The sequence below is a fragment of the Solanum pennellii genome, chromosome 10 (assembly GCF_001406875.1).
Source record: "Solanum pennellii chromosome 10, SPENNV200".
NCBI classification, from domain to species: Eukaryota; Viridiplantae; Streptophyta; class Magnoliopsida; order Solanales; family Solanaceae; genus Solanum; species Solanum pennellii.
Window position 1 is genome coordinate 54722291 of NC_028646.1, and position 24375 is coordinate 54746665.

General features: G+C 33.8%; 1 pseudogene; it reads left to right on the forward strand.

Annotated features, from left to right (window-relative positions):
• The first annotated feature begins 1100 nt into the window (after nt 1-1100).
• Nucleotides 1101-24375, forward strand: LOC107001366 (annotated as a pseudogene).

Genomic DNA, 24375 nt, shown 5'->3' on the forward strand with positions numbered 1-24375 from the left:
TAGTTTATGATGTTTGACTGATGTTTAAGATTTTAATCTCTGATGAAAAATAAATGTTGTAATTTTGTGTCAATAGCTTATGAGATGGGTTTTTTTTGTTATAGGGAAAATCAATTGATGAGATGCTTCAGTGTCAATTGCATAGAACTGCACTTTGAATTGTGCCAATACAAATGGGGTAAGTCACATTTCGTTCTGATATGATTTTTTTTGTTAGCACAATTCTTTGTCTGTGTTTTTCTTTTTACTATTATTATTATTATATTTTGTCAATAGTAGGTCAAATTTATTGAATTTTCATATGCAGATTCATGTGAGTTTTTTGTGTATAAAGCTAATTAAGTACTGAATTTTGATAACAATCATCATAACCCAATAAAAGTAAAAAATATATTTATGAGCTTTGGCATGTTGAGTAATGTGATATTCATTGTCTATTCAGCTTCACTTTCTTTGTTTGAATTTAATTTTTTTAATGGAGTTTTCACCAAAAGAAAGAAGGGAGGATTACAACCCATGTTAAGAAAAAAAAGGAATGAATACAATATCATATTTTGGTTATTTTACTCATGAAATTATATTAACTTTCTTTGCTTTAATTTGAGTTATTTGATCCATAATTTATTCCTCCCTTTCTCATTCAGAATTTATATTACTCATCACTCACATGTCATAATATTATTTTTATCATGTTTTTTTATTTTTCAAGTACAATTTTAACAATACAATTCCACAAAATATAAAAAAATGTTGAATTCCTTTTCTAACAAAAATATATTATAATTGCGATGAGTCATATCAAATGAAGTTTGTTTAGAAATGTAATATTGATTGTGGTGGTAGGACAAAGGTTTAATTGATGATACGAGTGTATTAAGTTTGTAATCTATGAATTTAATAAAATTAATTATTTTTTAATCAAAACATAATATCGATATAAAATTATAAAATTTGACAAATTCATATCATATTTTCACTCATAAACTAAAATTAAAATCAATTTAGTACTAATTAAGAATCTTCAAGATTACACTTTAGATATTGGATATCATTGATTTTTGAATATATTTATTATATATTGGTTTTTGACATTTTGCAGAATGGAAACTTTCACAGCAAGTTTTAACTTCCACAGCTTTCCGGCTATCCATACTGTGTTTCTTGTGTTTTTATTCTCTTTTTCTCTCCAACAGGCGGCATCTTCTGCTTTTCTTGCTCTAATGAAACTGATAAACTTGCCTTACTTGGATTCAAGTCCCAAATAAGTGAGGATCCATCAAGAGTTTTCGCCTCTTGGAATAATTCTGTTCGTTTCTGTCGGTGGACTGGAGTAAAATGTGGTCTGAGACACGGAAGAGTCATCCGGTTGCTTGCCTTACTTGGATTCAAGTCCCAAATAAGTGAGGATCCATCAAGATTTTTCGCCTCTTTGAATGATTATGTTCGTTTCTGTCAGTGGACTGGAGTAAAATGTGATCTGAGACACGGAAGAGTCATCCAGTTGAATCTCGAAGCGATGAGGCTGGCAGGTATGATCTCAACTCATCTATGAAATCTCTCTTTTCTTAATTCGCTTGACCTCGCAGAAAATGCCTTCCATGAAAAAATTCCTCAACAACTTAGCAGGCTGTAAAGACTTCAAAACTTGAATTTGAGTTTCAACTATCTGACAGGGGAAATTTCATTTAATCTATCACATTGTGTTAACCTCAAGAACCTTGTCCTGGACCACAACACTCTTGTGGGACAGATTCCTTACCAAGTTGGATCTTTAAAGAAGTTAGTAAAACTGGCTCTCAGAAATAACAACTTCACATGACTCTTTCCAGGTTCTAATAGAAATCTTACATCTTTAGACGGGTTGTATTTATCGTACAACAATCTAGAGGGACAAGTGGCAGCTTCTTTAGCTTGATTGACCGAGTTGAGGCTTCTTGGGTTGTCAGTAAATAGCTTATTCGGGAAGTTTCCTCCGTTGTACAATTTTTCATCCTTGGTAATCTCACATCTGATTTAGGCGTTAACTGCTTTCCTAATTTCCTAGTATCCAAATAAAAAGGAAAGAAACATATGAGTCTTAAAACTAAAACAACATAATAGGCTTGATAGTGGCATTGCCCTCGAAAAGAGAGGACATACCCAACTTGGATGATTAAGAACTCCAAGTCTTTTTCAAGTTCGTTTCCATAAATTCCTTCAACGACCGAAACCTAAAATGTTGGGGAAAAGGGAGATCAGGTTAGTACACCACTTCTATAAAGTATACGACCATATGCAAACGTATAATATCAAATCATGCTAAAAAGGGATATTTCATTAAGTATGCAATTTACTTTCAAAACCTTTATGCACATTCAACAAGACCATACCAATCAATTAGACATATTCATTAAGTCCAAAGCATGTACGTCACAAAGACCAACAATACTAATCTAGTCAAGTCAACATGCATATCATATAATTGAATAAATATTCAAGTAACCCTATCATCAAGTCATAGTAACCATAAGCATGAATAATAGTTTATCATAACATAACAAAAGTAAGACAATTACCCTAGAACCCCAATGAAATAAACAAGTGCAATGACCAAGCAAAGATCCATAACCTTAATCAATCATGTCATGCAACAAGAATCATGACCAACCTCTAACATCACATAGGATAGCATTTAAGAGTACATATCATCATACTTTAACAATTTAAACCATCACATATTCGTAAGTAAAATTAATCAACGTATTCTATCAACAATGTGCAAGTTCATCATATACATATCATGTACCATTATAAGCATATAAATACATAAGAAAATCCTCCTAAGGTTTCCCTCAAGGCAAACTAGTGCAAGGCATAGGTAGATTCCCATACCCCTATAGGTAGAGTCCCATACCCCTACCTAAGCTAAGTCAACCTCTCAAGTCACCGTAGTTGGTTTGTACTTCATTACTTTATTTTAGTTTAGGGAACATTTTCCTAAATCGACATAGATTAGAAGATCTAAGTATGGAATACCGTTTTGTAAAACCATATACTGACGGAGGGTGGTCTACCGGCCAAAGTAAAACCAAACATTAACGTAGCTTTCTAGGTATATCCACTAGCTAGTATTTTCAACATAGTTCAAGAACTAAGAGATAGGTATAATCCCCCTACATACAACTTGGAAATTGGGTCCTCCTCTCATGAAAATCCAATGGATGAGTATCCATCATAGGGGAGACAACACCTCATGTGGAACTATAGGGTGAATCTCCCTTTAAGAAAAGTCAACACATCCCATTGTCAAGTTCACTCGGTGCTATGCTAAGTCCCTTTTTAAAATGTATTTATCACATTTATTAATCATCATAACTTAATGTAGGTCATAGGGTCTAACCCTTGTATAACCATCATCATCAAAGCTCAATAAGAATTGCATGAGTATTGTCCTTGTATTACAATTCATATAGGTAAGGTTAGCACATTAACATTTTTATATCATGATAAGGCACATTGGTAAATCATTCACCATCCTTACAAGATTTACATCATAGAGAACAACTCACAAACCATAGTAAAGACATTTCAATTAAACATCATACCAACAATATAAATCCTAATACAAGGCATACTCCAACAATACAACATCATGACTTAATCGTAATTAACCATAATTGAAGTAAATAATAAGGATAACAAGACTTACCAAGTCTCCTTCATAATTCATCATCAAGGTTTTACCATCAACCCTTAATTAAAACCAATTAGGATATATTCTAATCATATAACCATAAACAACATGATAACAAGGATAATTGAGTCACTACATAACAATCCAATATTAGTTCATAACTTAAGATATGATACTTAGGTCAATTCACAACATACTTCATAACCTAGATCAACTTCTAAAGAAATGGCATCATAGGACTATAAATCACACTAATTTAGTCATGATTAATACAATAACATCATAGGATAGTAATACAACTAATAATCAATTCAATTGAACCAACATTACTCTATTAACTTTAAGATCACAACCTAGGGTTAAGGGGTGAAAGTCATCTTCTACAAACTAGGTAAATCCTTTAAGATATATCATAATTGAGTTAAATTACATGTTAATATATTCATAATATCCAAAATAAATCATAAACAAAGTAATTCATAACATCAATTTCGAGATTGAATGAAACCCACTTGAAAACTGAACTTTTGAAATCAATTTCATGGTAACCTTTGAGGAAAAAGGTCACAAAGGTGAAAGAGATCTCATACCTTACTAATTGATGAAGATTTATCGAGGAAATTGACCCTTTGCAGCCCTTGAACCCACCTCTATTTTGGTCTTGAATGGGGTTTCTTTGGGAGAGAGAAAGAAGAGAAAAGGAAGAGTGTTTTGGGTTTGGGAATTATTAGAGTTTAGGTTAGTCTAATTAGGTTAGGGATTTATATAGGGGGTTAACGAACGTAATTAGACATACCTAATACCCCAAATAATTAAATAACCTATTAATTAATTAATGAAACCCAACTTAAAAACGTGCAGCAACTTAGGCCCTCATAGACGTGACCCCGATCGACGGTCTGTCTCTGAGACGACGGACATTGCTCCCTCCGTGATGCACATCCATTGCTAAGTTCCAAAATGACCCTGTCAAATTGACACATGCCACGTCGATGAAACTCGTCTGTGCACACTACCTTAGACAATCATTTGACCCCAAAAGGCAAGGTTCCTCCTCAAGGGCCCTTGGTTGGTCCTTGGGGAGTCGTGCCCCGACGTTTCGACTATGAATTAACTCGAATACATGTTAGACACCCTTCCACCAATTTTTCATCATTTTCCGACTCCTAAAAGCTACTTAGATAGGCTAAGGCACGCTAGTACCTCATCGAACTAGTTTCCGAATGTCATGGACGTTTTAGTTTCTAGACTTCCTAAATGACTTAAATTAATTAAAATAGACCTTACAACAGTGTCTAAACCTTATGACACTCAAGTTAGGCTCTAGAACACGTCTTGTATCTTTGAAATGTTACAATTTTCATACCTATACTTCAATATTTGTAGCTTTCTCCATTGAAGACATGAATATGAGGTTGGGCACACTCAATGAACTATCATTAGTTTCCATGAATGCTTTGATGCAAAATTTGTTGGAGAAGAAGTACAGAGAAATTCGGAATTAATAAAAAGAGAAGGAAAACTATGACTACTTTTTAATGTCTGATTAATTGGAAGTTATTGAATAACAAAAATACACCCACATTATATAATGTCTAAGAGATAAATATCTAATCATAAAATATAGGTCCTATAACCCACTAAAAACACTTTCAACAGCACTAAGAAATTAAGTAAGAGAATGCAGAAGACTAGTTAAACAAAAATATCCATATCCTAATTTACGTGTTCCTACATTGTTTTAAATCACTTTCCAACAAGTTCTCATTCAAGAAGTCATATAAATTACATATCCTTCTTTTAATGTGCGCCTCATCTAAAGCATACAAGTTATCATGTGTGTAAAATAGAATTTCGCTCATTCTCCAAAAAGAATTCTCATGCAAAACAAAATGAACCATTCTCTTACCCTTGTGTAATGCTCCACTAACATTAGAATATTATTATTCAAGATCAAATAAAACTTTGTGGATTGTAATGTAGGATAAGAGACAGGTAGGATCTTTTTTTAAAAAACAAATTAAAATCTTTTAGTATTTTAAATATCTTTTCCTAATTATCACGAATGTTAACAAACCTAAATCAAAATCCACTTTGAATCATATATTTAGAAGAATTCCACCCCCACACTTGAAAAGATGTTTTGTCTCCGGAGCATTAATTAAAATTTAAAATAAGGGGTAGAAGAACTCCCTGTTGCCTCTAGGACTAGTTAACTACATAAAAATATCATATAAATTTTTTAAGAATCCCAAAACTATTAAACAAATAAAAATAAAATAAACAATGGTCATATTACAAAAATAAAAACAAAATAACTTGGATTGCCTCCGATTTAGTAGCTTCTAATTTAACACTGCAACACGCTAAAAGTGACAAAGCATTTTCCCACCTCTTTGAGGATACGAATTGCACCCCTTGTTTTACATGAGTTTTTCTTTCATGATCAAGGGGCACCAGTATAAAGAGAAAAGGTCCAAGAAATGAATGTACTATCTTCTATTCTGTGGTCCTTATGTGAGGAATGTCATTATGTCAATGTCGACCGGAAAACTTTCGGATATCGGGCCATGATCCTCATTTATACAATCCTCTACTAGTGCAGCTGTTGGGTTATGGGTCTTTTTCCCTTCCTATGTGGATAAATAAAAGCCCAATTTGGACCAACCCATTTTTGCCCATAGGCCCATTCTTATGAGGCAAATATAAGCCTATTTAGGTCTTATTTTCATATACACAAAGAGTTTTTTCAGCAGCCAAAAAGAGAGAAAGAGAGCAGTTTTTCGCAGTCAAAATCCAGCCCTAACAGCCAACTTCAAATTGCGATTCCCGCTTCGTTTCTTGTCCGATTGAGCTGATTTTTGGACAGCATATTATATTCATCTCAATCTTTGATTAGGAACTGACATAGTTTGATTTGGTGGCCTGCAGCTTCAGTTTTGCTGTCGTGAACAGTAGCTGCGAAAGTGGTGATTTTGCTCCTTTAATTCTCTAGATTTGGTGCAATCTTATTTTGTTGTTGCTTGTTGTTTGGCACTTGTTTTTGTGGCCAATTTTGGAGAACATATTGTAACTCTTGGTGATTATAGTGGAGCTTTTGGTCCCGTGGTTTTTTACTCTTCACATCGAAGGGTTTTCCACGTAAATCTTGGTGTCTTGTGTGATTGGTTTATTATTGCCTTGTTATATTTGTTTGGTTGAATTACTTGCTGCCTTACTATCATATTGCTTGTGGTTGTTTGTCTTCTCTTGGTTCAAATCGAAAAGGGAAAGTATAGACTTGGGTATTCTTCCGCTGTTATCCTGTCAGGCATTCTTTGTTAGTGCCTTGTCTTTCCCAACAAAGTGGTATCAGAGCATTGGTTATTGTTGATTGTCGTTTTGAATGATGGAGGCAAATATGAGCAAAATGGTGTGTTTAAATGGTAGTAACTATCATATTTGGAAAGGCAAGATGAAAGATCTTCTATTTGTCAAGAAGATGCATTTACCTGTGTTTGCTTCTAATAAGCCTCAGTCTTTGAATGATGAAGAATGGGAATTTGAGCATCTGCAGGTTTGTGGCTATATTAGACAATGGGTTGAAGATAATGTTAGAAATCATATTGTGAATGAGACACATGCCAAAAGTTTGTGGGACAAGCTCGAGACACTTTATGCTTCGAAGACTGGCAACAACAAGTTGTTCCTATTGAAACAATTAATGAATATCAGGTATAAAGAGGGCACTCCTATTTCTGATCATATTAATGATTTTCAGGGTGTTCTTGACCAGCTGTCCGGAATGGGTGTAAAGTTTGATGATGAGATACAGGGACTTTGGCTTCTTAATACTCTGCCAGACTCTTGGGAAACTCTTCGAGTTTCTTTGACTAATTCTGCTCCCAGTGGTGTTGTAACCATGGAATATACTAAGAGTGGTGTCTTGAATGAAGAAATGAGAAGAAGATCTCAAGCCTCATCTTCTTCAGCTTCACACTCCGATGTTTTGGTTACTGAAGATAGGGGGAGAAACAAGTCCAGAGGTCAGAATGATAGAGGTAAAAGTAGAAGCAAGTCAAAGTCTAAATACAAGAATATTACATGTGACTATTGCCACAAGAATGGGCATATCATGAAATATTGTTACAAGCACAAGAGAGATATGAGACAACAAAAGAGAGAAGGCGATAATGAAAATCGTGTTGCTGTTGTTGCTAATGATGATCTTCTTGTTTCTTGTGATGCAAATGCCATTAATCTTGTTCGTGATGAGTCTAGCTGGTTTGTGGATTCTGGTGCTACTTCTCATGTCACGCCAAAGAAGGAATTATTTTCTTCTTATACTCCAGGTAATTTTGGAACGTTGAAAATGGGCAATAATCATGAAGTTGAAGTTATTGGCATTGGGACAGTTTGTTTGGAAAGTAACAATGGTTCCAAACTAGTTCTCAATAATGTCAAGCATGCTCCAGATGTTCGCTTGAATTTGATTTCTGTGGGATATCTTGATGATGAGGGTTATGTTAATACACTTGGTGTTGGCCAGTGGAAGCTTACTAGAGGTTTGATGGTTGTGGCCCGTGGTGACAAGTTGTCTAACTTGTATGTATTTCAGGGCTCCATGTCCAGAGACTCAGTAAATTTGGTGGAGAATGATACTTCATCAGAGTTATGGCATAGAAGGCTGAGTCATATGAGCGAGAAGGGGATTGATAGTTTGGCTAAGAAAAATTTGCTTTCTGGAGTGAAACAAGCAAAGTTGAAGAAATGTGTTCATTGCTTAGCCGGTAAACAGAAAAGAGTTTCTTTTCAGAGTCATCCGCCTTCAAGAAAGCTTGATTTGCTGGAGTTGGTACATTCTGATTTGTGTGGTCCTTTTAAGGTAAGATCTCATGGTGGTGCACTTTACTTTGTGACTTTTATTGATGATCATTCTCGCAAACTCTGGGTATTTCCTTTGAAGTCCAAGGATCAAGTACTTGATGTGTTCAAGAGTTTTCAGGCCTTGGTTGAAAGACAAACAGGGAAGACATTGAAATGCATCCGCTCAGATAATGGTGGTGAGTATATTGGTCCTTTTGATAGATATTGCAGAGAGCAGGGTATTAGGCATCAGAAAAATCCTCCAAAGACTCCTCAGTTAAATGGTTTAGCAGAGAGGATGAACAGAACTCTAGTTGAGAGGGTTAGATGTATGCTTTCAGATGCTAAGCTGTCAGATTCCTTTTGGGCAGAAGCACTTAATACTGCTGCTTATGTTATCAATTTATCTCCTGCTGTTGCTTTAGATGGTGATGTCCCTGACAGAGTTTGGACTGGTAAGAATGTTTCTTATGATCATCTTAGAGTCTTTGGGTGTAAAGCCTTTGTACATGTTCCTAAGGATGAAAGGTCAAAGTTGGATGTTAAAACTAGGCAGTGTATCTTCATTGGTTATGGTCAAGATGAATTTGGCTATCGTTTCTATGATCCTGTTGAGAAGAAACTTGTTAGAAGCCGTGATGTTGTGTTCTTTGAAGACCAAACAATTGAAGATTTTGACAAAGCTGACAAGGCTGATTTTCAGAGTAGTGAGAGCTTAGTTGATGTTGATCCAGTTCCTTTGACTATTGCACCGGAAGAAAATCTTCATAATGATGAAAATCAAGTTGATAATGAAGATGGTGATCATGTTCAGAATGACCGGCATGATGTTGTTGATGCTCCAGTGCAAGATGATGTGGTTGTCCAACAACCAATTATAGATGCTCCAGAGAGTTCTCTCAGACGATCTAGTAGAGAGAGAATTCCTTCATCTCGTTATTCTCCCAATGAGTATGTACTCTTGACTGACGGGGGAGAACCTGAGAGTCTTGATGAGGCCATGGAAAGTGAAGAAAAAGAAAGGTGGTTTGATGCTATGGAAGATGAGATTAAATCCTTGCATGATAATCATACCTTTGATTTGGTTAAGTTACCTAAAGACAGAAAAGCTTTGAAAAACAGGTGGGTTTTTCGGGTGAAACATGAAGATGGTAATCCAGTTCCACGGTACAAAGCTAGATTAGTTGTCAAGGGATTTAATCAGAAAAGGGGAGTTGATTTTGATGAGATATTCTCTCCAGTTGTGAAGATGTCATCCATTCGTGTGGTTCTAGGCTTGGCTGCAAGTCTAGATTTAGAGGTTGAGCAAATGGATGTTAAAACTGCTTTCCTCCATGGTGACTTAGATGAAGAAATTTATATGGAGCAACCGGAAGGTTTTGAAGTCAAGGGTAAAGAGAATTATGTTTGCAAATTGAAGAAGAGCTTGTATGGTTTGAAACAAGCTCCCAGGCAGTGGTACAGGAAGTTTGGTTCTTTTATGAGTCAGCAGGGCTTCAAGAAGACTTCTTCAGACAATTGTGTTTTTGTGCAAAAGTTCTATGATGGTGACATTATTATTGTGTTGCTTTATGTTGATGACATGCTTGTTGTTGGTCATAATACTTGCAGGATTCAGAAGTTGAAGCAATAGTTGAGTAAGTCTTTTGCTATGAAAGACTTAGAACCAGCAAGGAAGATTCTTGGCATGCAGATTGTCCGTGATAGAAAGGCCAAGAAATTGGTATTATCACAAGACAAGTACATTAAGAAAGTACTTCGCAGATTCAGCATGGACAAAGCTAAGGTTGTCAGTACACCTTTAGCTATGCACTTCAAATTGAGCACGAAACAGTGTCCTTCTAGTGATGATGAGAAGGAAGATATGAAGAGAGTTCCTTATGCTTCAGCTGTTGGTAGTTTGATGTATGCGATGGTTTTTACAAGACCAGATATTGCTCACGCTGTTGGAGTTGTTAACCGTTTTCTTTCTAATCCGGGAAGAGAACATTGGAATGCTGTGAAGTGGGTTATGAGATATCTCTATGGCACTTCTAGTCTGATTTTGTGTTTTTGTACAGGGAAGCCTATTCTTTGTGGTTATACTGATTCAGACATGGCTGGTGATGTTGATACTCGCAAGTCTACATCAGGGTACTTGGTTACTTTTGCAGGGGGAGCTGTGTCTTGGCAATCTAGGTTGCAAAAATGTGTTGCTCTATCTACTACAGAAGCTGAGCTTATTGCTGTCGTTGAAGCTTGTAAAGAATTGCTTTGGATGAAGAGATTCTTGGGGGAACTTGGTTGTGCTCAAGAGAGGTATGTGCTTTATTGTGACAGTCAAAGTGCTATACATCTTGGCAAGAATTCTACGTTCCATGGTCGGTCTAAACACATTGATGTGAGATACCATTGGATTCGAGATGTGTTGGATTCTAAGTTGCTTGAGCTTGAAAAGATTCATACAAATGACAATGGTTCCGACATGATGACTAAAGCTTTGCCAAGAGGGAAGTTTGAAGATTGTTGCATGGTCGCCGGGATGGCGGTCTCCTCCACATAGTCGTGAGGGGGAGAATTGTTGGGTTATGGGTCTTTTTCCCTTCCTATGTGGATAGATAAAAGCCCAATTTGGACCAACCTATTTTTGCCCATAGGCCAATTCTTATGAGGCAAATATAAGCCTATTTAGGTCTTATTTTCATATACACAAAGAGTTTTTTCAGCAGCCAAAAAGAGAGAAAGAGAGCAGTTTTTCGCAGTCAAAATCCAGCCCTAACAGCCAACTTCAAATTGCGATTCCCGCTTTGTTTCTTGTCCGATTGAGATGATTTTTGGACAGCATATTATATTCATCTCAATCTTTGATTAGGAACTGACAGAGTTTGATTTGGTGGCCTGCAGCTTCTGTTTTGCTGTCGTGAACAGTAGCTGCGAAATTGGTGATTTTGCTCCTTTAATTCTCTAGATTTGGTGCAATCTTATTTTGTTGTTGCTCGTTGTTTGGCACTTGTTTTTGTGGCCAATTTTGGAGAACAATATTGTAACTCTTGGTGATTATAGTGGAGCTTTTGGTCCCGTGGTTTTTTACTCTTCACATCGAAGGGTTTTCCACGTAAATCTTGGTGTCTTGTGTGATTGGTTTATTATTGTCTTGTTATATTTGTTTGGTTGAATTACTTGCTGCCTTACTATCATATTGCTTGTGGTTGTTTGTCTTCTCTTTGTTCAAATCGAGAAGGGAAAGTATAGACTTGGGTATTCTTCCGCTGTTATCCTGTCAGGCATTCTTTGTTAGTGCCTTGTCTTTCCCAACAGCAGCTAAGTTGAGTTTCATGTCCTAATCCAAGGATAATGTAGAAAGATATTTTTAAAGAGATCCAAGATGCCTCAACTACAAAGAAACATAATTTAAAACACTGTTCAACATCGACACTAGGGAATAAAGTATAGCTGAATTGTTGTGATTCCTCTTTCTACTCCACTTGTAGGTCATGAACGATGATATATGGTGATTGGGAATTTGGCGCCTCAATCTTTTTGTTCAAGTGAGCCTTCAAGTCTTGAATATTTGAGCCGAATTGTTCTTTCTCTTGTCAGAGCTTAACTCCTCCTTCTCTCACTTGGGTTGCCATAGTAGCAAGATCATCGCAGAGATACTCCTAAAACTTTTGAAGTTGGCTTTGTTCCCACAGTCAAAATTGACTCATTATCTCAACTTTTTCATAGCTTTTTACTTGTAGGGATTCACAATCTTTTTCTGATTGAGTATTAGCTAGGCTTGTAACTCGTAGATTATATAGATTATAAGTGTCAACCATAGTCTACATTTGTATGAGTTTGGAGACGCTTATTTCCATGGCATCCCTTATTATTTTTGTTGCTCCATTACATGTTTCAATAACGTAATTAACAATGTGATCCTTTAATTCGTCATCCATCACATCACTACTTCTGCAAACATCACAAATAATAGAAGAATCACAGTAGGGCTCAGGGGAGGGCGATAATTTTTATGAAAACCATTCCAATGGTAATCTTGAACATCACATCTATGACATACGTTCCATTCAAAATATTGGGTAGGTGCGCAAAACCCACTCTTTTGAATAGCGCGACAATTGATATCCATGTGGTACTAACAAGGATATTCATCATCCAACAAATACCTATCACAAGCTATATATAAGTGGCAATAAGCACACAACTTAAGGTCCACATGTCTCCTTCAGCTATATGCTTATTTACATAACATCTATTTGACCTACTAGATTAGGCTTCACATTTCAACCCAAAGGTATGGGGTTCAAACATTTCCCACATTATTATTTATTTATGTTTTAATTACAACTTTTTTCCCCGTAGATAAATTACTCCCCCCGTTTACATTTATTTGTAATGTTATGCTTTTCAAAAGTCAATTTGACTAATTTTCAAAGATAAATTAGGTTACATTAATTTGATATCTTAAACAAAAAAATTAGATACTCAAAACTAAATTGCAATTTTTTGCATATCAATACGATGAAAAAATATATTGTAAAATGTTAGTTAAAGTTTTTATGATTTGACTTTTATAATGGAAAGTATGGCAATTTTAATAGTGGACGGAGGGAGTATTATTTTAGATAATTAAAGACCTCTACATCAACTAATTGGTTTACGAGATTTTATCCTTGAAATTTTTTTTTTTAATTAGTAGAGGTCTTTGATTAATTTCACCTTATTTATTGATTTGAGGCTTTTGACATTTTGTATACGTAAATATATTTCTGATTCATATTTTAGTTATTCCATCTTAACAACACAAGAGACAACCAATAGGTCTGCTTTACATGTGCGGTTCCATGCAATAATTAAAAATATATTGAATCTTGTAATTCTATTTGTGCCTTATATATTGGGACAAGGAAAAAAACATATATTATTTAAAATTATGTAAGATACGATAATTTACAATAATTAATATCTTAAACTATCTAAAAATCATGTTATAATTTAATTAACTCTCTAAATTTTATCTGTGTCACTTAAAATGGAACAAAAACTAATAGATATTGGGTTCGTGCTAGCACGGGCACATATGTCCAGTATCTATAGGTGTACCAAAATTTTGGAAGAAAAAGAATTATTTGTTATAAAATTTAAAATCTATACAAGAGATATAAACTAAATTTAAAACATCAAAAATAGGATTTTTGCTATTTTTTCAAGTCTTTGGAAATAGAACCAAAAATGTATTGCATCCAAACGCACATCCAAGTACCATACAAGTAATATAGTGGCTCTTTTTTGACCCCCGATGACAACCCACATGGACTAAATTTCTATAAGAATAACTAAATTAAGTTTAAAATTAATATGAAGAAAGTGCAATTTTAACAAAAATAAAGTTAGTGCGGTTCTTTGTTTGTTAAGTAACCTATCCCAATGAAAGAAGAAGGGGGAGCCTGCGAGAATGGTTCCAAAACTAGGTTTAGTTGATTCACGGGGTTGATAATATGATTATGATCTCCACAGCTCCTAAACAATGTTATATAATCATGTTTTGTAGCCTTAACCCTAAAACAATGGTTTCTAGTATTGATTTGGATAACAATTACACGGATTGAAGAATTCATACAACAATTAGAGTAATGAAAGGATGAAAAAAGAACCCATAAAAAGTGCAACCAAAGTTGTCCAAAAATAACCCAAGTTCTCCAAGTTGTCACGTTCAAAGTATATACATTAATATACTATATAGGTGTCCCATTTATAGTAGGAAATAGGGATTACAATGGTTTGGGGCGGATTCTTGATGGGACGGGTTTAATGCTATGTAGGTGGGGCAGGTTTAAGGTTGTGCAGGGCGGTTGGGATGTGGGGCGAGTTGAAGTGAGTTTTTAAAGATTAATGTGGGCTGGGTCGCAGGTATATGTGATTTTATAATGTTTGAACTAACTTCTAATTTTTAACATGTTATCAAAGTGTTAGAGCATTATTTATCAAGGTAATTTCTTTAAAGCTACTATATATTCAAGATAGAAAATGAAAATGGTTCAATAAAAAATAAGTCAATTTTCTTACATGTTTCCCATTTAACGTCTAAAAAATAAAATTGTAAGTCGCTATCATATTAAATTAATACAATTAAAGAAAAAATGAATTAATTTTTATGAATTTTATTTTTACTGTCAAACTTAACTAGAAAAGAATATATAAAATTATGCAGGGTACACTGTGCACTTTCCAGAAAATGACATCTGGCAAAGTGTTGACTTTGACCAACTCTTTGCATGTTCCTAATAGTAGAAAGAATTTAGTTTTTACAACACTGCTCTTTCAGAAAGAGTTTACGTTTTAGTGAAAAAGTTGTAATTAAGTAGGAATGAGATGTTCTTAGGAAAGGGCTACCTCACTGAGGGCCCCTTCAAATTTAATGGAATGGTTATTGAAATTATTAATAAAAATTTTGCTTCAGTTTACTTATTGGAGTTAAATGATTTATCACATGCACTTTGGGACATGTAAATTATAAATCCTTGCAAAAATTGATTACTTTAGAAGTATTGCCTGATTTTAAATGTGATAAATAAAAATGGTAAATTTGTATGGAAAGTAAGTTTGATAAACATCCTTATAAGTTTGTTGACAGGAATTCAAAACCATTAGACTTAATTCACACAAATATATGTGATATGAAGTCATTACCATCTAATGGTGGGAAAAAGAATTTTATAACGTTTATTGACGATTGCACTCAATTCTGTTATGTATATTTTCTTAATAGTAAGGATGAAAAAATTAATGTATTCAAGTAATACAAAAATAAAGTGAAAAATAAATTGAATCTAAAGATAAAAATGATTTGGAGTAATAGAAGTGGAGAATACAAATCTTATTTTGTAGACATATGTTTGGAATATGGTATTATTCATCAAAGTATTGTACTCTAACACCACAATTAAATGGTTTGGGGAAACGGAAGAACACTTTATTAAATAAAATGATGAATGCCTTCATAATTAGTTGTCGTTCACCGCAAAACCTGTGTGGGGTATCCATCCTTACGACTGCCAAGACACTCAATGGGTATCCCGTAGAAAAATGCAATCGATTCCATATGAGTTAGGAAAAGGAAGGAGACTCAACTTGAAACATTTCAAAGTGTGGGGTGTGTAGCAAAGGTAAAGGTTCCTTTACCCAAGAGGGTGAAAATCGAACCCAAAAAGGTGGATTGTGCATTTATTTGATATGTTGTGAACAGTAAGGGTTATCGGTTTTTTGTTCACAAATCTTATTATCTTGGAATTCATGTGAATATGGTAATTGAGTCAGATAATGTTGACTTCCTTCAATACATTTATCCATATAAAATTGAATATTAGTCGACAAGTAAAATACATAAACGACAACGAGAAGAATCAATAGTGAATACACTAGCTAATAAGGATCCTAGGCATAATAATTACTAACAGAAATCCACTTCTTTCAGACCAGTGTTTGTTGAATTCTTGCTTGAAAATGAGCCTCAAACATTTAAAGCAACTATATCTTTTTCTGAGTTAATTTATCGGAAAGAAGTCATCAATAGTTAGACCAAATAAATTTTAAGTAACATTACTTGGGAATTAACTGATCTTCCTCTCGGAAAAAACCTTTAGGGTCAAAGTGGATCTTTAAAATGAAAATAAAGTCAATAGGACTATTGATAAGTATAAGTGTAGACTTGTAGTCAAAGGATAGAGACAAAAGAAAAGTCTGGACTAATTGATACACACTCTCCAATAACAAGGATAACATCAATTATGATTATAATAGCGCCAGCGGTAGTGCATGATTTTTAAATCCACCAAATGTATGTAAAGACAACCTTCTTAAATGGAGAGTTGGAGAAATTGTTTTTACATGGAACAACCTGAAGGGTTTATAGTTCCTGGTAAAGAAGAGAAAGTCTGAAGGCTTGTAAACTCACGTTATGGGCTTCACAAAGCACCCAAACAATGACATGCCAAATTTGAGCAAACAATATTGACAAATGGATTCAAGATTAACTAATGCGATAAGTGTGTCTACATTAAAAACGTTTTGAATAATTAAGTCATTGTTTGTTTGTATGTTGATTACATGGTAATAATAAGTAAATATATTGAAGATATAAATGCTACTAAGCACATTTTATCCAACAAGTTTGATATGAAGGACTTAAAAGTTGCTGATTTCATTTTAGGGATCAGGATTCTCAAAACTCCTCAGGAACTAGCATTATCTTAATATCATTATTTTGAAAGAGTATTGAATAAGTTCAAGTACTTAAATTTTAACGTTGTCAAAACTCCAATTGATTTCATCTTTACATTTCAAAAGAATGAAGGTGAAAGCAACAGTCAATTGAAATATGCAGCGTGTTGGGAAGTTTGATATATATTATGAATTATAAATGAGTAGATATAGCATGTTCTATTAGCAAACTTAGTCTATTCACTAGTAATCCTTATCAAACTAGGGTATCTAGACATACACAACAATATGCTTTGCATTAAAAAAATATCATTTCATGGTTGAAGGATATGGTGATGCAAATTAGATTACCAGGTCAAATGAAGTAAAATCCATAAGTGATTATGTGTTTACACTTGGTGGACGGGCAATCTCTTGGAAATCATCCAAACAGACAGTTATCGCTCGTTCTAGCATGGAATCTATTTTTGCTTTAGATAAGGTCGTTGAAGAAGTTTAATGGCTCCAGAATTTTTTAGAGGATATTCCATTTTGGCTCAAACCAGTGGGACTTATTTGCATACATTTGTGATATTCAGCAAGCAATAGCTCGGACAGAGCGTCATGAACAATGGGAAGTCTCTTCATATACGATGGAGGCATAACACCATATGACAATTGCTCTCTAGTGGAATCATCATAATTAAATATGCAAAATCAAGCGATAATGTGTCAGATCCACTAATGGAAGTCCTTCTAAGAGAGACATTTGAAATATTATCTAAAAGATTAGCTTTACAGCTTAGGACTATTCGTCAGGTCAATAACTCTATCTAGCAGGCTGAGATCCCAATAGCTAGATTCAAGGAGAAAAATAAAATTGTGATTGATGGTTCAACATTTTCAATCATTTCAATTAATTCTCATGATAAAGACAATGTATGAGAACAAGGTTAAAACATTAAGGCTTGTTAATGAACTTAATAAGCTTAAAGTTTATTATGATTTGCTAATTTTGGTAGTTTTGACCAAAAAGTGTATCTACGAGAAGACACAGTTTAAAATCACCTATGGAACCTATGCGAGTGAAGTGTAAGCCGCTTCAATGAGAATTATCGAAAAAAGTCTATTCTCTATACATTCACGAAACCAAGAGGTTTCAATGGATGAAATGAACACTACTCTAAGAACCATAAGTGGTAAAGGGTTAATTGTGTGACATATGGTTGTCTAGGTATACACCAAAGCTCGACGGTTCAAAGATATTGGATCTGCCAATTAACTGAGTATAGTCGACATATGTTCACTACAAAAAGTCCAAGGAAAACCTAATTATCCAGATGCAATTGATCCTTGCTTGTAAAGTACACACTCGTCTGTGCATTCCTTATGTTATAATCTTTCCCATTCATGTGGGGGATTGTTGGGTATATAGCAAAAGTTTATGGGAAATGGAGGGAAGATGAAAAGAGAGGATCTTCAAAAGTTCACTTATACTTTAGTAAAAAGATATTTCTCCCTCATTGGTGGTGGAAAGAAAAGTAGAAGTGTTTAAATAGAGAAACACTTCTATTAGTTGTTTAAAGGGTTTGAAAGAGGGACCCTGTTGAATGCCTTGAATCGGACCCGTTACAAACAGAAAGGACGGGGTCTCGCTGCCCGGTCAGCGAGTCGGGGGGTCCAGGGGGGCGACGCGCCCCCTGGCCTGGGGGTCCGGGGGGGCGGAGACGCCCCAGGCCCGACGGTATACAATGTTGTTGTTTTGGGCCCTTAATTATGTGTCAATTCTGTATGTTGGGCCCAAGCCTGTTAGGGCGTAGCTTAGCACTATATATAGACGCTATGGCAAACCGTATTCTGTAATTCTGTTCTTGCCTCTCCATAATAAAACTGCTCTCCCTCTTCCCGTGGACGTAGCCAATTTATTGGTGAACCACGTAAATCTGTTGTCTTGTTTTTCGCGTTTATATTTTCTCGTATTATCTCGAATTCCGCATAACAGACCCCATTGCGCCGCCGTCGTCGCTCGCTCAGCTCCGGCTTCGGAAAACAATTGATTGAGAGATTATTTTTTAAAAAAAGTTTGTTTTAATTATTTAATTATGAAATTAAATTATATGGCAAAGAGAAAATAGTATTGTTTAAATAGAGAAACACTTATATTGGTTGATAAAAGGGTTGAAAAGAGGGACCCCCTCGCGCCATCATCGTCGTCGCTCGCTCGCTCGAGTTTGACTACTGCTACGGCTTTGGCTTTGGCATCGGTTTTGGCTTTGGAAAAATGATCGATCCAGAGATTATTTTTTGGACAAAGTTTGTTTTAATTAATTCATCAATTATTTATTTAATTAAATAAAATAAATGGACAGAATGTTTAAATAATTTTGTTAATTAACAAAAACGTTTCGACCTGACTCGGATCTGCGCAACCCATTTTATTTAAAACATTTTCCGCTTTTAGTGTGAATTTCCCGCAGTTGAAGATGACTATTCTGAAAGTTTGCATCTTTCAAGAACATTCATGATTGTTTGAAAGGTTGTAAACTTTCTTGAATGGTCGTGTTGTTTTTTGGAAAGGTTGCAACCTTTCGGAAACAGTGCGTATTGGCTATAAATACCACTGATTATTCAAACTTTTTACTGACGAATATTTATGACTTGTTCTTCTTCTGCAGATTTTTTTTTGCGTGTATTTTATTGTCGTTGAATGACTCGTTGACACCAGCTTCTTGGGTATCAATGCACTTGTGTTTGAGATCTTTCTATCCTGGGAATACATATTCCAAATCAAACCTCGGATACTAGAGGGGTGTAATTATCTTAAAGGGACATTGTGTATTCAGTANAAGGTTGTAAACTTTCTTGAATGGTCGTGTTGTTTTTTGGAAAGGTTGCAACCTTTCGGAAACAGTGCGTATTGGCTATAAATACCACTGATTATTCAAACTTTTTACTGACGAATATTTATGACTTGTTCTTCTTCTGCAGATTTTTTTTTGCGTGTATTTTATTGTCGTTGAATGACTCGTTGACACCAGCTTCTTGGGTATCAATGCACTTGTGTTTGAGATCTTTCTATCCTGGGAATACATATTCCAAATCAAACCTCGGATACTAGAGGGGTGTAATTATCTTAAAGGGACATTGTGTATTCAGTGGGCTTGATCTTCTTTCCGTTATGTTTTTTTATATTTTTGAACATTTTTAGATGTTTTAGTTTTGTGAATTAATTTCTGTTCTTCAATAGTTCATTAAACTTTGGTTACTTTGTGTTTCTTCAAAGTTTGTTGTTATCAGTAGTACTATTTTAAACACATATTGTGGAACATCCCGTTCATCAATGCACTATGGCTTCAACTTCTATGCATTCCATCTTCTAGATTAACTCCTTTATCTCCAATTTTAACTCAATCCACATGTTAAATATGTCCAAGAACACTTCCCACATAAGAGTTTCATAGGAAATGAATCAAATGAAATGTATGAATATACTCAAAATAAAACTAGAAAGGTGTTAGGCTATTTGGTGTCATTCTTTCAGCTTTATCTCACGTGACACTACTTAGATTGGACTTGAAGGGCGATACAAGAATGGGAAGACATATAATGTCAAACAAGACACATTTTAATCTTTCTTTGGATTTTCTCTTCAAGAAAAGTTTTCCACAGCTTCCTAAGATGTGATCAATTCTTCTATCCTTAAATCACCACTCCCCCTTTAGTCTCTGGGGTAGGGATCAACGATATCTATTTTAAAATAAAGTAAGAATCATATCTTGACACCAATAGTCTTCAAGTTGAACTTTTTCAAAATGAACTAAAGTAGAATCAGTTGATGTAGAAAATGGAACAAAATATACAACAAGGGCTCGAAAGTGACCAAGAAATACGAGTATATATAGGGGCCTAAGCAAGTACCTGTTTCATAAGAGAACACAACTCTTTTGAATAAGTACATATTTAATTTGATTGTTTTATACTAGTTCTATCATATACTATTAAAAGTGAAATTCAACACCAAGAATATCAAAATAAAAATAAAAAATTCAAGTATTGAAATAATTTTCGACATATTTTTATTTTTTCATGCTTTCAACTTGTGAACGATCAAAATACACATTGGAAACATCAAGCCTCTTTTGGAGATAATATTCTACAAAAGAATTGTTAGTGCTTCAATTCCCATTGCTAACCTTAACAAAATGTCAAAGTTCAATATATAGAGGCACCCATTGCAGCCACAAAATCTTTGACTTTATGTCACCACTGTTTCTATAACAATAAAATAGAGAATTTAGTATTTAGAATATTAGCAATGAAGACTAAATCATTACACAATTTTTTTCTAGTTAACAATGAAGTTATTTATTATTAAAATAGACGACCAAATGGACTTTTGACGTTGATAAAGTTTTTATAACTTTGAATCGATTTTAAATTCAGGTGGAGTAGAAAATCAAGAGGTTTAATCTCCATAATAAAAAATACAACAATATTTTTAGTTAATCATAAACTTTTTATATTCTTCAAATTGTTTGGCCTTAATATTCAGGACGGAATTTTTATGCTCTTCAAATCGGAATATTTATTCAGACAAAATGTTAATAATATTTCTGACGAAGTTTTATACTCTTCAAATTGAAATATTTATTCAAACTAAATACTCAAACTAAAGGAATAGAAAATTAGAAGCTTTTAGTCTTTTAAAATCATATACTATCAAATTTCACATGGAGTAGAACACTATATAAGTTTTAGTCTCCAAACTTCACCATAGAATAACACTAAAAATGTCCCAGAAACATCTTTAAAATGGATATTCACAATTCTCAAAGTATGAACCATTTGTTACGCTGCCAATTTCCATAAGTGAAATCTCATAATTGATTACAACCTATTCATTTGAATTTTCCCCAGACTTATTTGATCTTTTCTTCCTCGGCCACACTCAATAAGTTAAAGCATTAGCTATAGAACCCAACAAAATATTTTTCTCTAGAAAGAAAATCGAGCCCCCTGAACTCACTTGTTTCTGAAGGAAATTATTTCCCTTAAATACCCTGAAGTTAATTCTAACTACTCAACGACAGTAGTGTAAACAAGAATTTGTTTATGGAGAAGAATAAGAAGAAGAAGTTATAAAGTTCAGAATCCTCTTTTGGAAAAATAAGAGGAACTCCTCTATTCATAAAAAAAAAAAGGTAGTACGAATAGGTTCTTATTGTTTCTTTTCAGAAAGGTCACAACCCTTATATGAAAAATTGAAAAGTCATAACACTTTGTAAAAGTCACAACCTTATGGAAAAATCACAACTTTTTTTAAAAGTCACAACTTTTCATAATAGTCACAACCTTACAAAAAAGTCACAACATTTCCTAATAGTCAAAACTCTTCATAAATGTTACAACTCATCAAAAGTCACAACTCTTCATAAAAGTTACAATTAAGTCACAACTCTTCGTAAAAGTCATAACACTTCACTACAATAAATATCATTTTTATTCTTTTTGAAGACCATGTACACATACCTCATTGTCTAAATTCCCCTTTCTTTAAATATTGTTGCAATTTATTTTTCAAAAATCCTAAAAGAAACTTGTTTAATTTTCTGAAAAATTTGAAACGGCTATTTTTTTAAATGAAGAACTTGAAGTTGTTGTGGTTGGAGCTGGTCCATCAGGTATTGCTATTTCTACTTGTTTGAACAAATTGGCTATAAAAAATATTGTATTGGAAAAAGAAGATTGTTGTGCCTATTTGTGGAAGAAAAACACTTATGATAGACTTCACTTGCATTTATCTAAGAATTTTTTTCATTGTCTTTTATGTCCACCTAAGTATTTGTCAAAAAATGAATTTATTCGATACTAAGATGAGTATGTTTAGCGTTTCAACATCAAATCGAAATTTCAAACTTGTGTTGTATTAGACTTTTATAACAATGAGGAAAAGTAATGGAATGTCAAATCAAGAAATATGACTAGCGGAGAAATGGAATTGTATGCTTGTGATTTCTTGATTTTGGCTACTGGAGAAAACAATGAAGATTATATTCCAATAATGGTAGGGATGGAAAATTTCAAAGGTAAAATAACTCATTCAAGTGACTATAAATCAAGCGAACAATATAAAGATAAAAAAGTATTGGTCATTGGATCAGGAGAGTCTTGAATGGAAATAGCTTTTTATCTTTAAAATTATGGAAGTCACACATCAATTGTTGTTAGAAGCCCAGCAAGTCTTTCTATTTCTCTATACCTAATCTTTCCTTTACTTTTTTTGTTTACATGGATGTAGATTTGATTTTGTTTTGTTTGCATGCATGATCTCCGAAAGTACTATAATTTTTCTATACTTACATGATGCGAGTTCTTCATGTGCACAATCAATTAAATTTTTTATATGTATATTTTTTTAATTGTAAATGATTTCATTTATATTGTCCTAATGAATATTTGCAGATTCATGTATTAACAAGGGAAATGGTGCATATTGGAATGGTGTTACTAAAATATCTACCAATATCTTTGGTTGATACTATACTTGCAAAGTTTGCGAAGTTTAAATTTGGAAATTTGGCGAAATTTGGAATACGACAGCCAAAAGAAGGTCCATATTTAATTAAAATTTCAGAAGGTACATCCCCAGTAATTGATGTTGGTGCCATTGAAAAGATTAAACTTGAAGAAATTAAGGTACAGTACAATATTTATTTATGTTCATTCTATTTTAGGAAGTATCAAGTTAAAAACTGATGTTTTGACTAGCTCCAAGGACTTCGGTACGATGTTAGGAGCAAAACCAATGATCTGTAGTTAGGGGCACATCACGAGTTCAAATTCAATTACAACCAAAACCCTAATAATATTTAATGAGGAAGAGTTGAAATGCATGTTATCTTTAGTGTTACAAATTTTTTCCTCACTAGTTCTAGTCCTTTTTAAAACATCAAGGTTACCATTCAATAAGTATAGCTAGTAATGATTTTGGGATATAAATTGTAAAATTGTGTATAATTTTTGTATTGTGGGTAAAATATTTTGAAGTAACTAATTTCTACTATCATGGGCAGCAATGGGTTTATCCACCATTATATTTATGTAATCGATAAAATTAAGCAATTTTAGCTCAAATACATAGAAGTTAAATCTGCATTGTTTATGGATTTGGTGAATTATTAATTGGGTGCTTCCTGGAATATCATAAATAAAGGAACATACAATAGTGTTTGAGAAGGGGGAAGAACACCAATTTAATGCAATCATATTTTCTACAGGATATAAGAATGTTGGTACCAAATGGATAAAGGTTTTTTTGCAAATTTTCACTATAATCTTTTCTTTTTTAATTCTAATTTTAAGTATTGAAAATGTTTCACTTGTGTGTAAATATCACGTTCAGACATGTTTTGCTCCAACCTGATTACTAATTTTACTCACTATAAGTTCACTATCATTGTCTAAAATATGTACAATTTTATTACTTTTTATGTATTCAAGATTATAGATCTATATTTCTCGATGATGGAACATTGTTGAATGAATTTCCAAATCATTGGAAAGGAGAAAATGGACATTATTGTGCTGGATTTTAAAAAAGAGGAATTGCTGATATTTCAATGGATACTATAACTATTGTTGATGATATTAAGACTGTCTGAGGAAACAAAATCTAG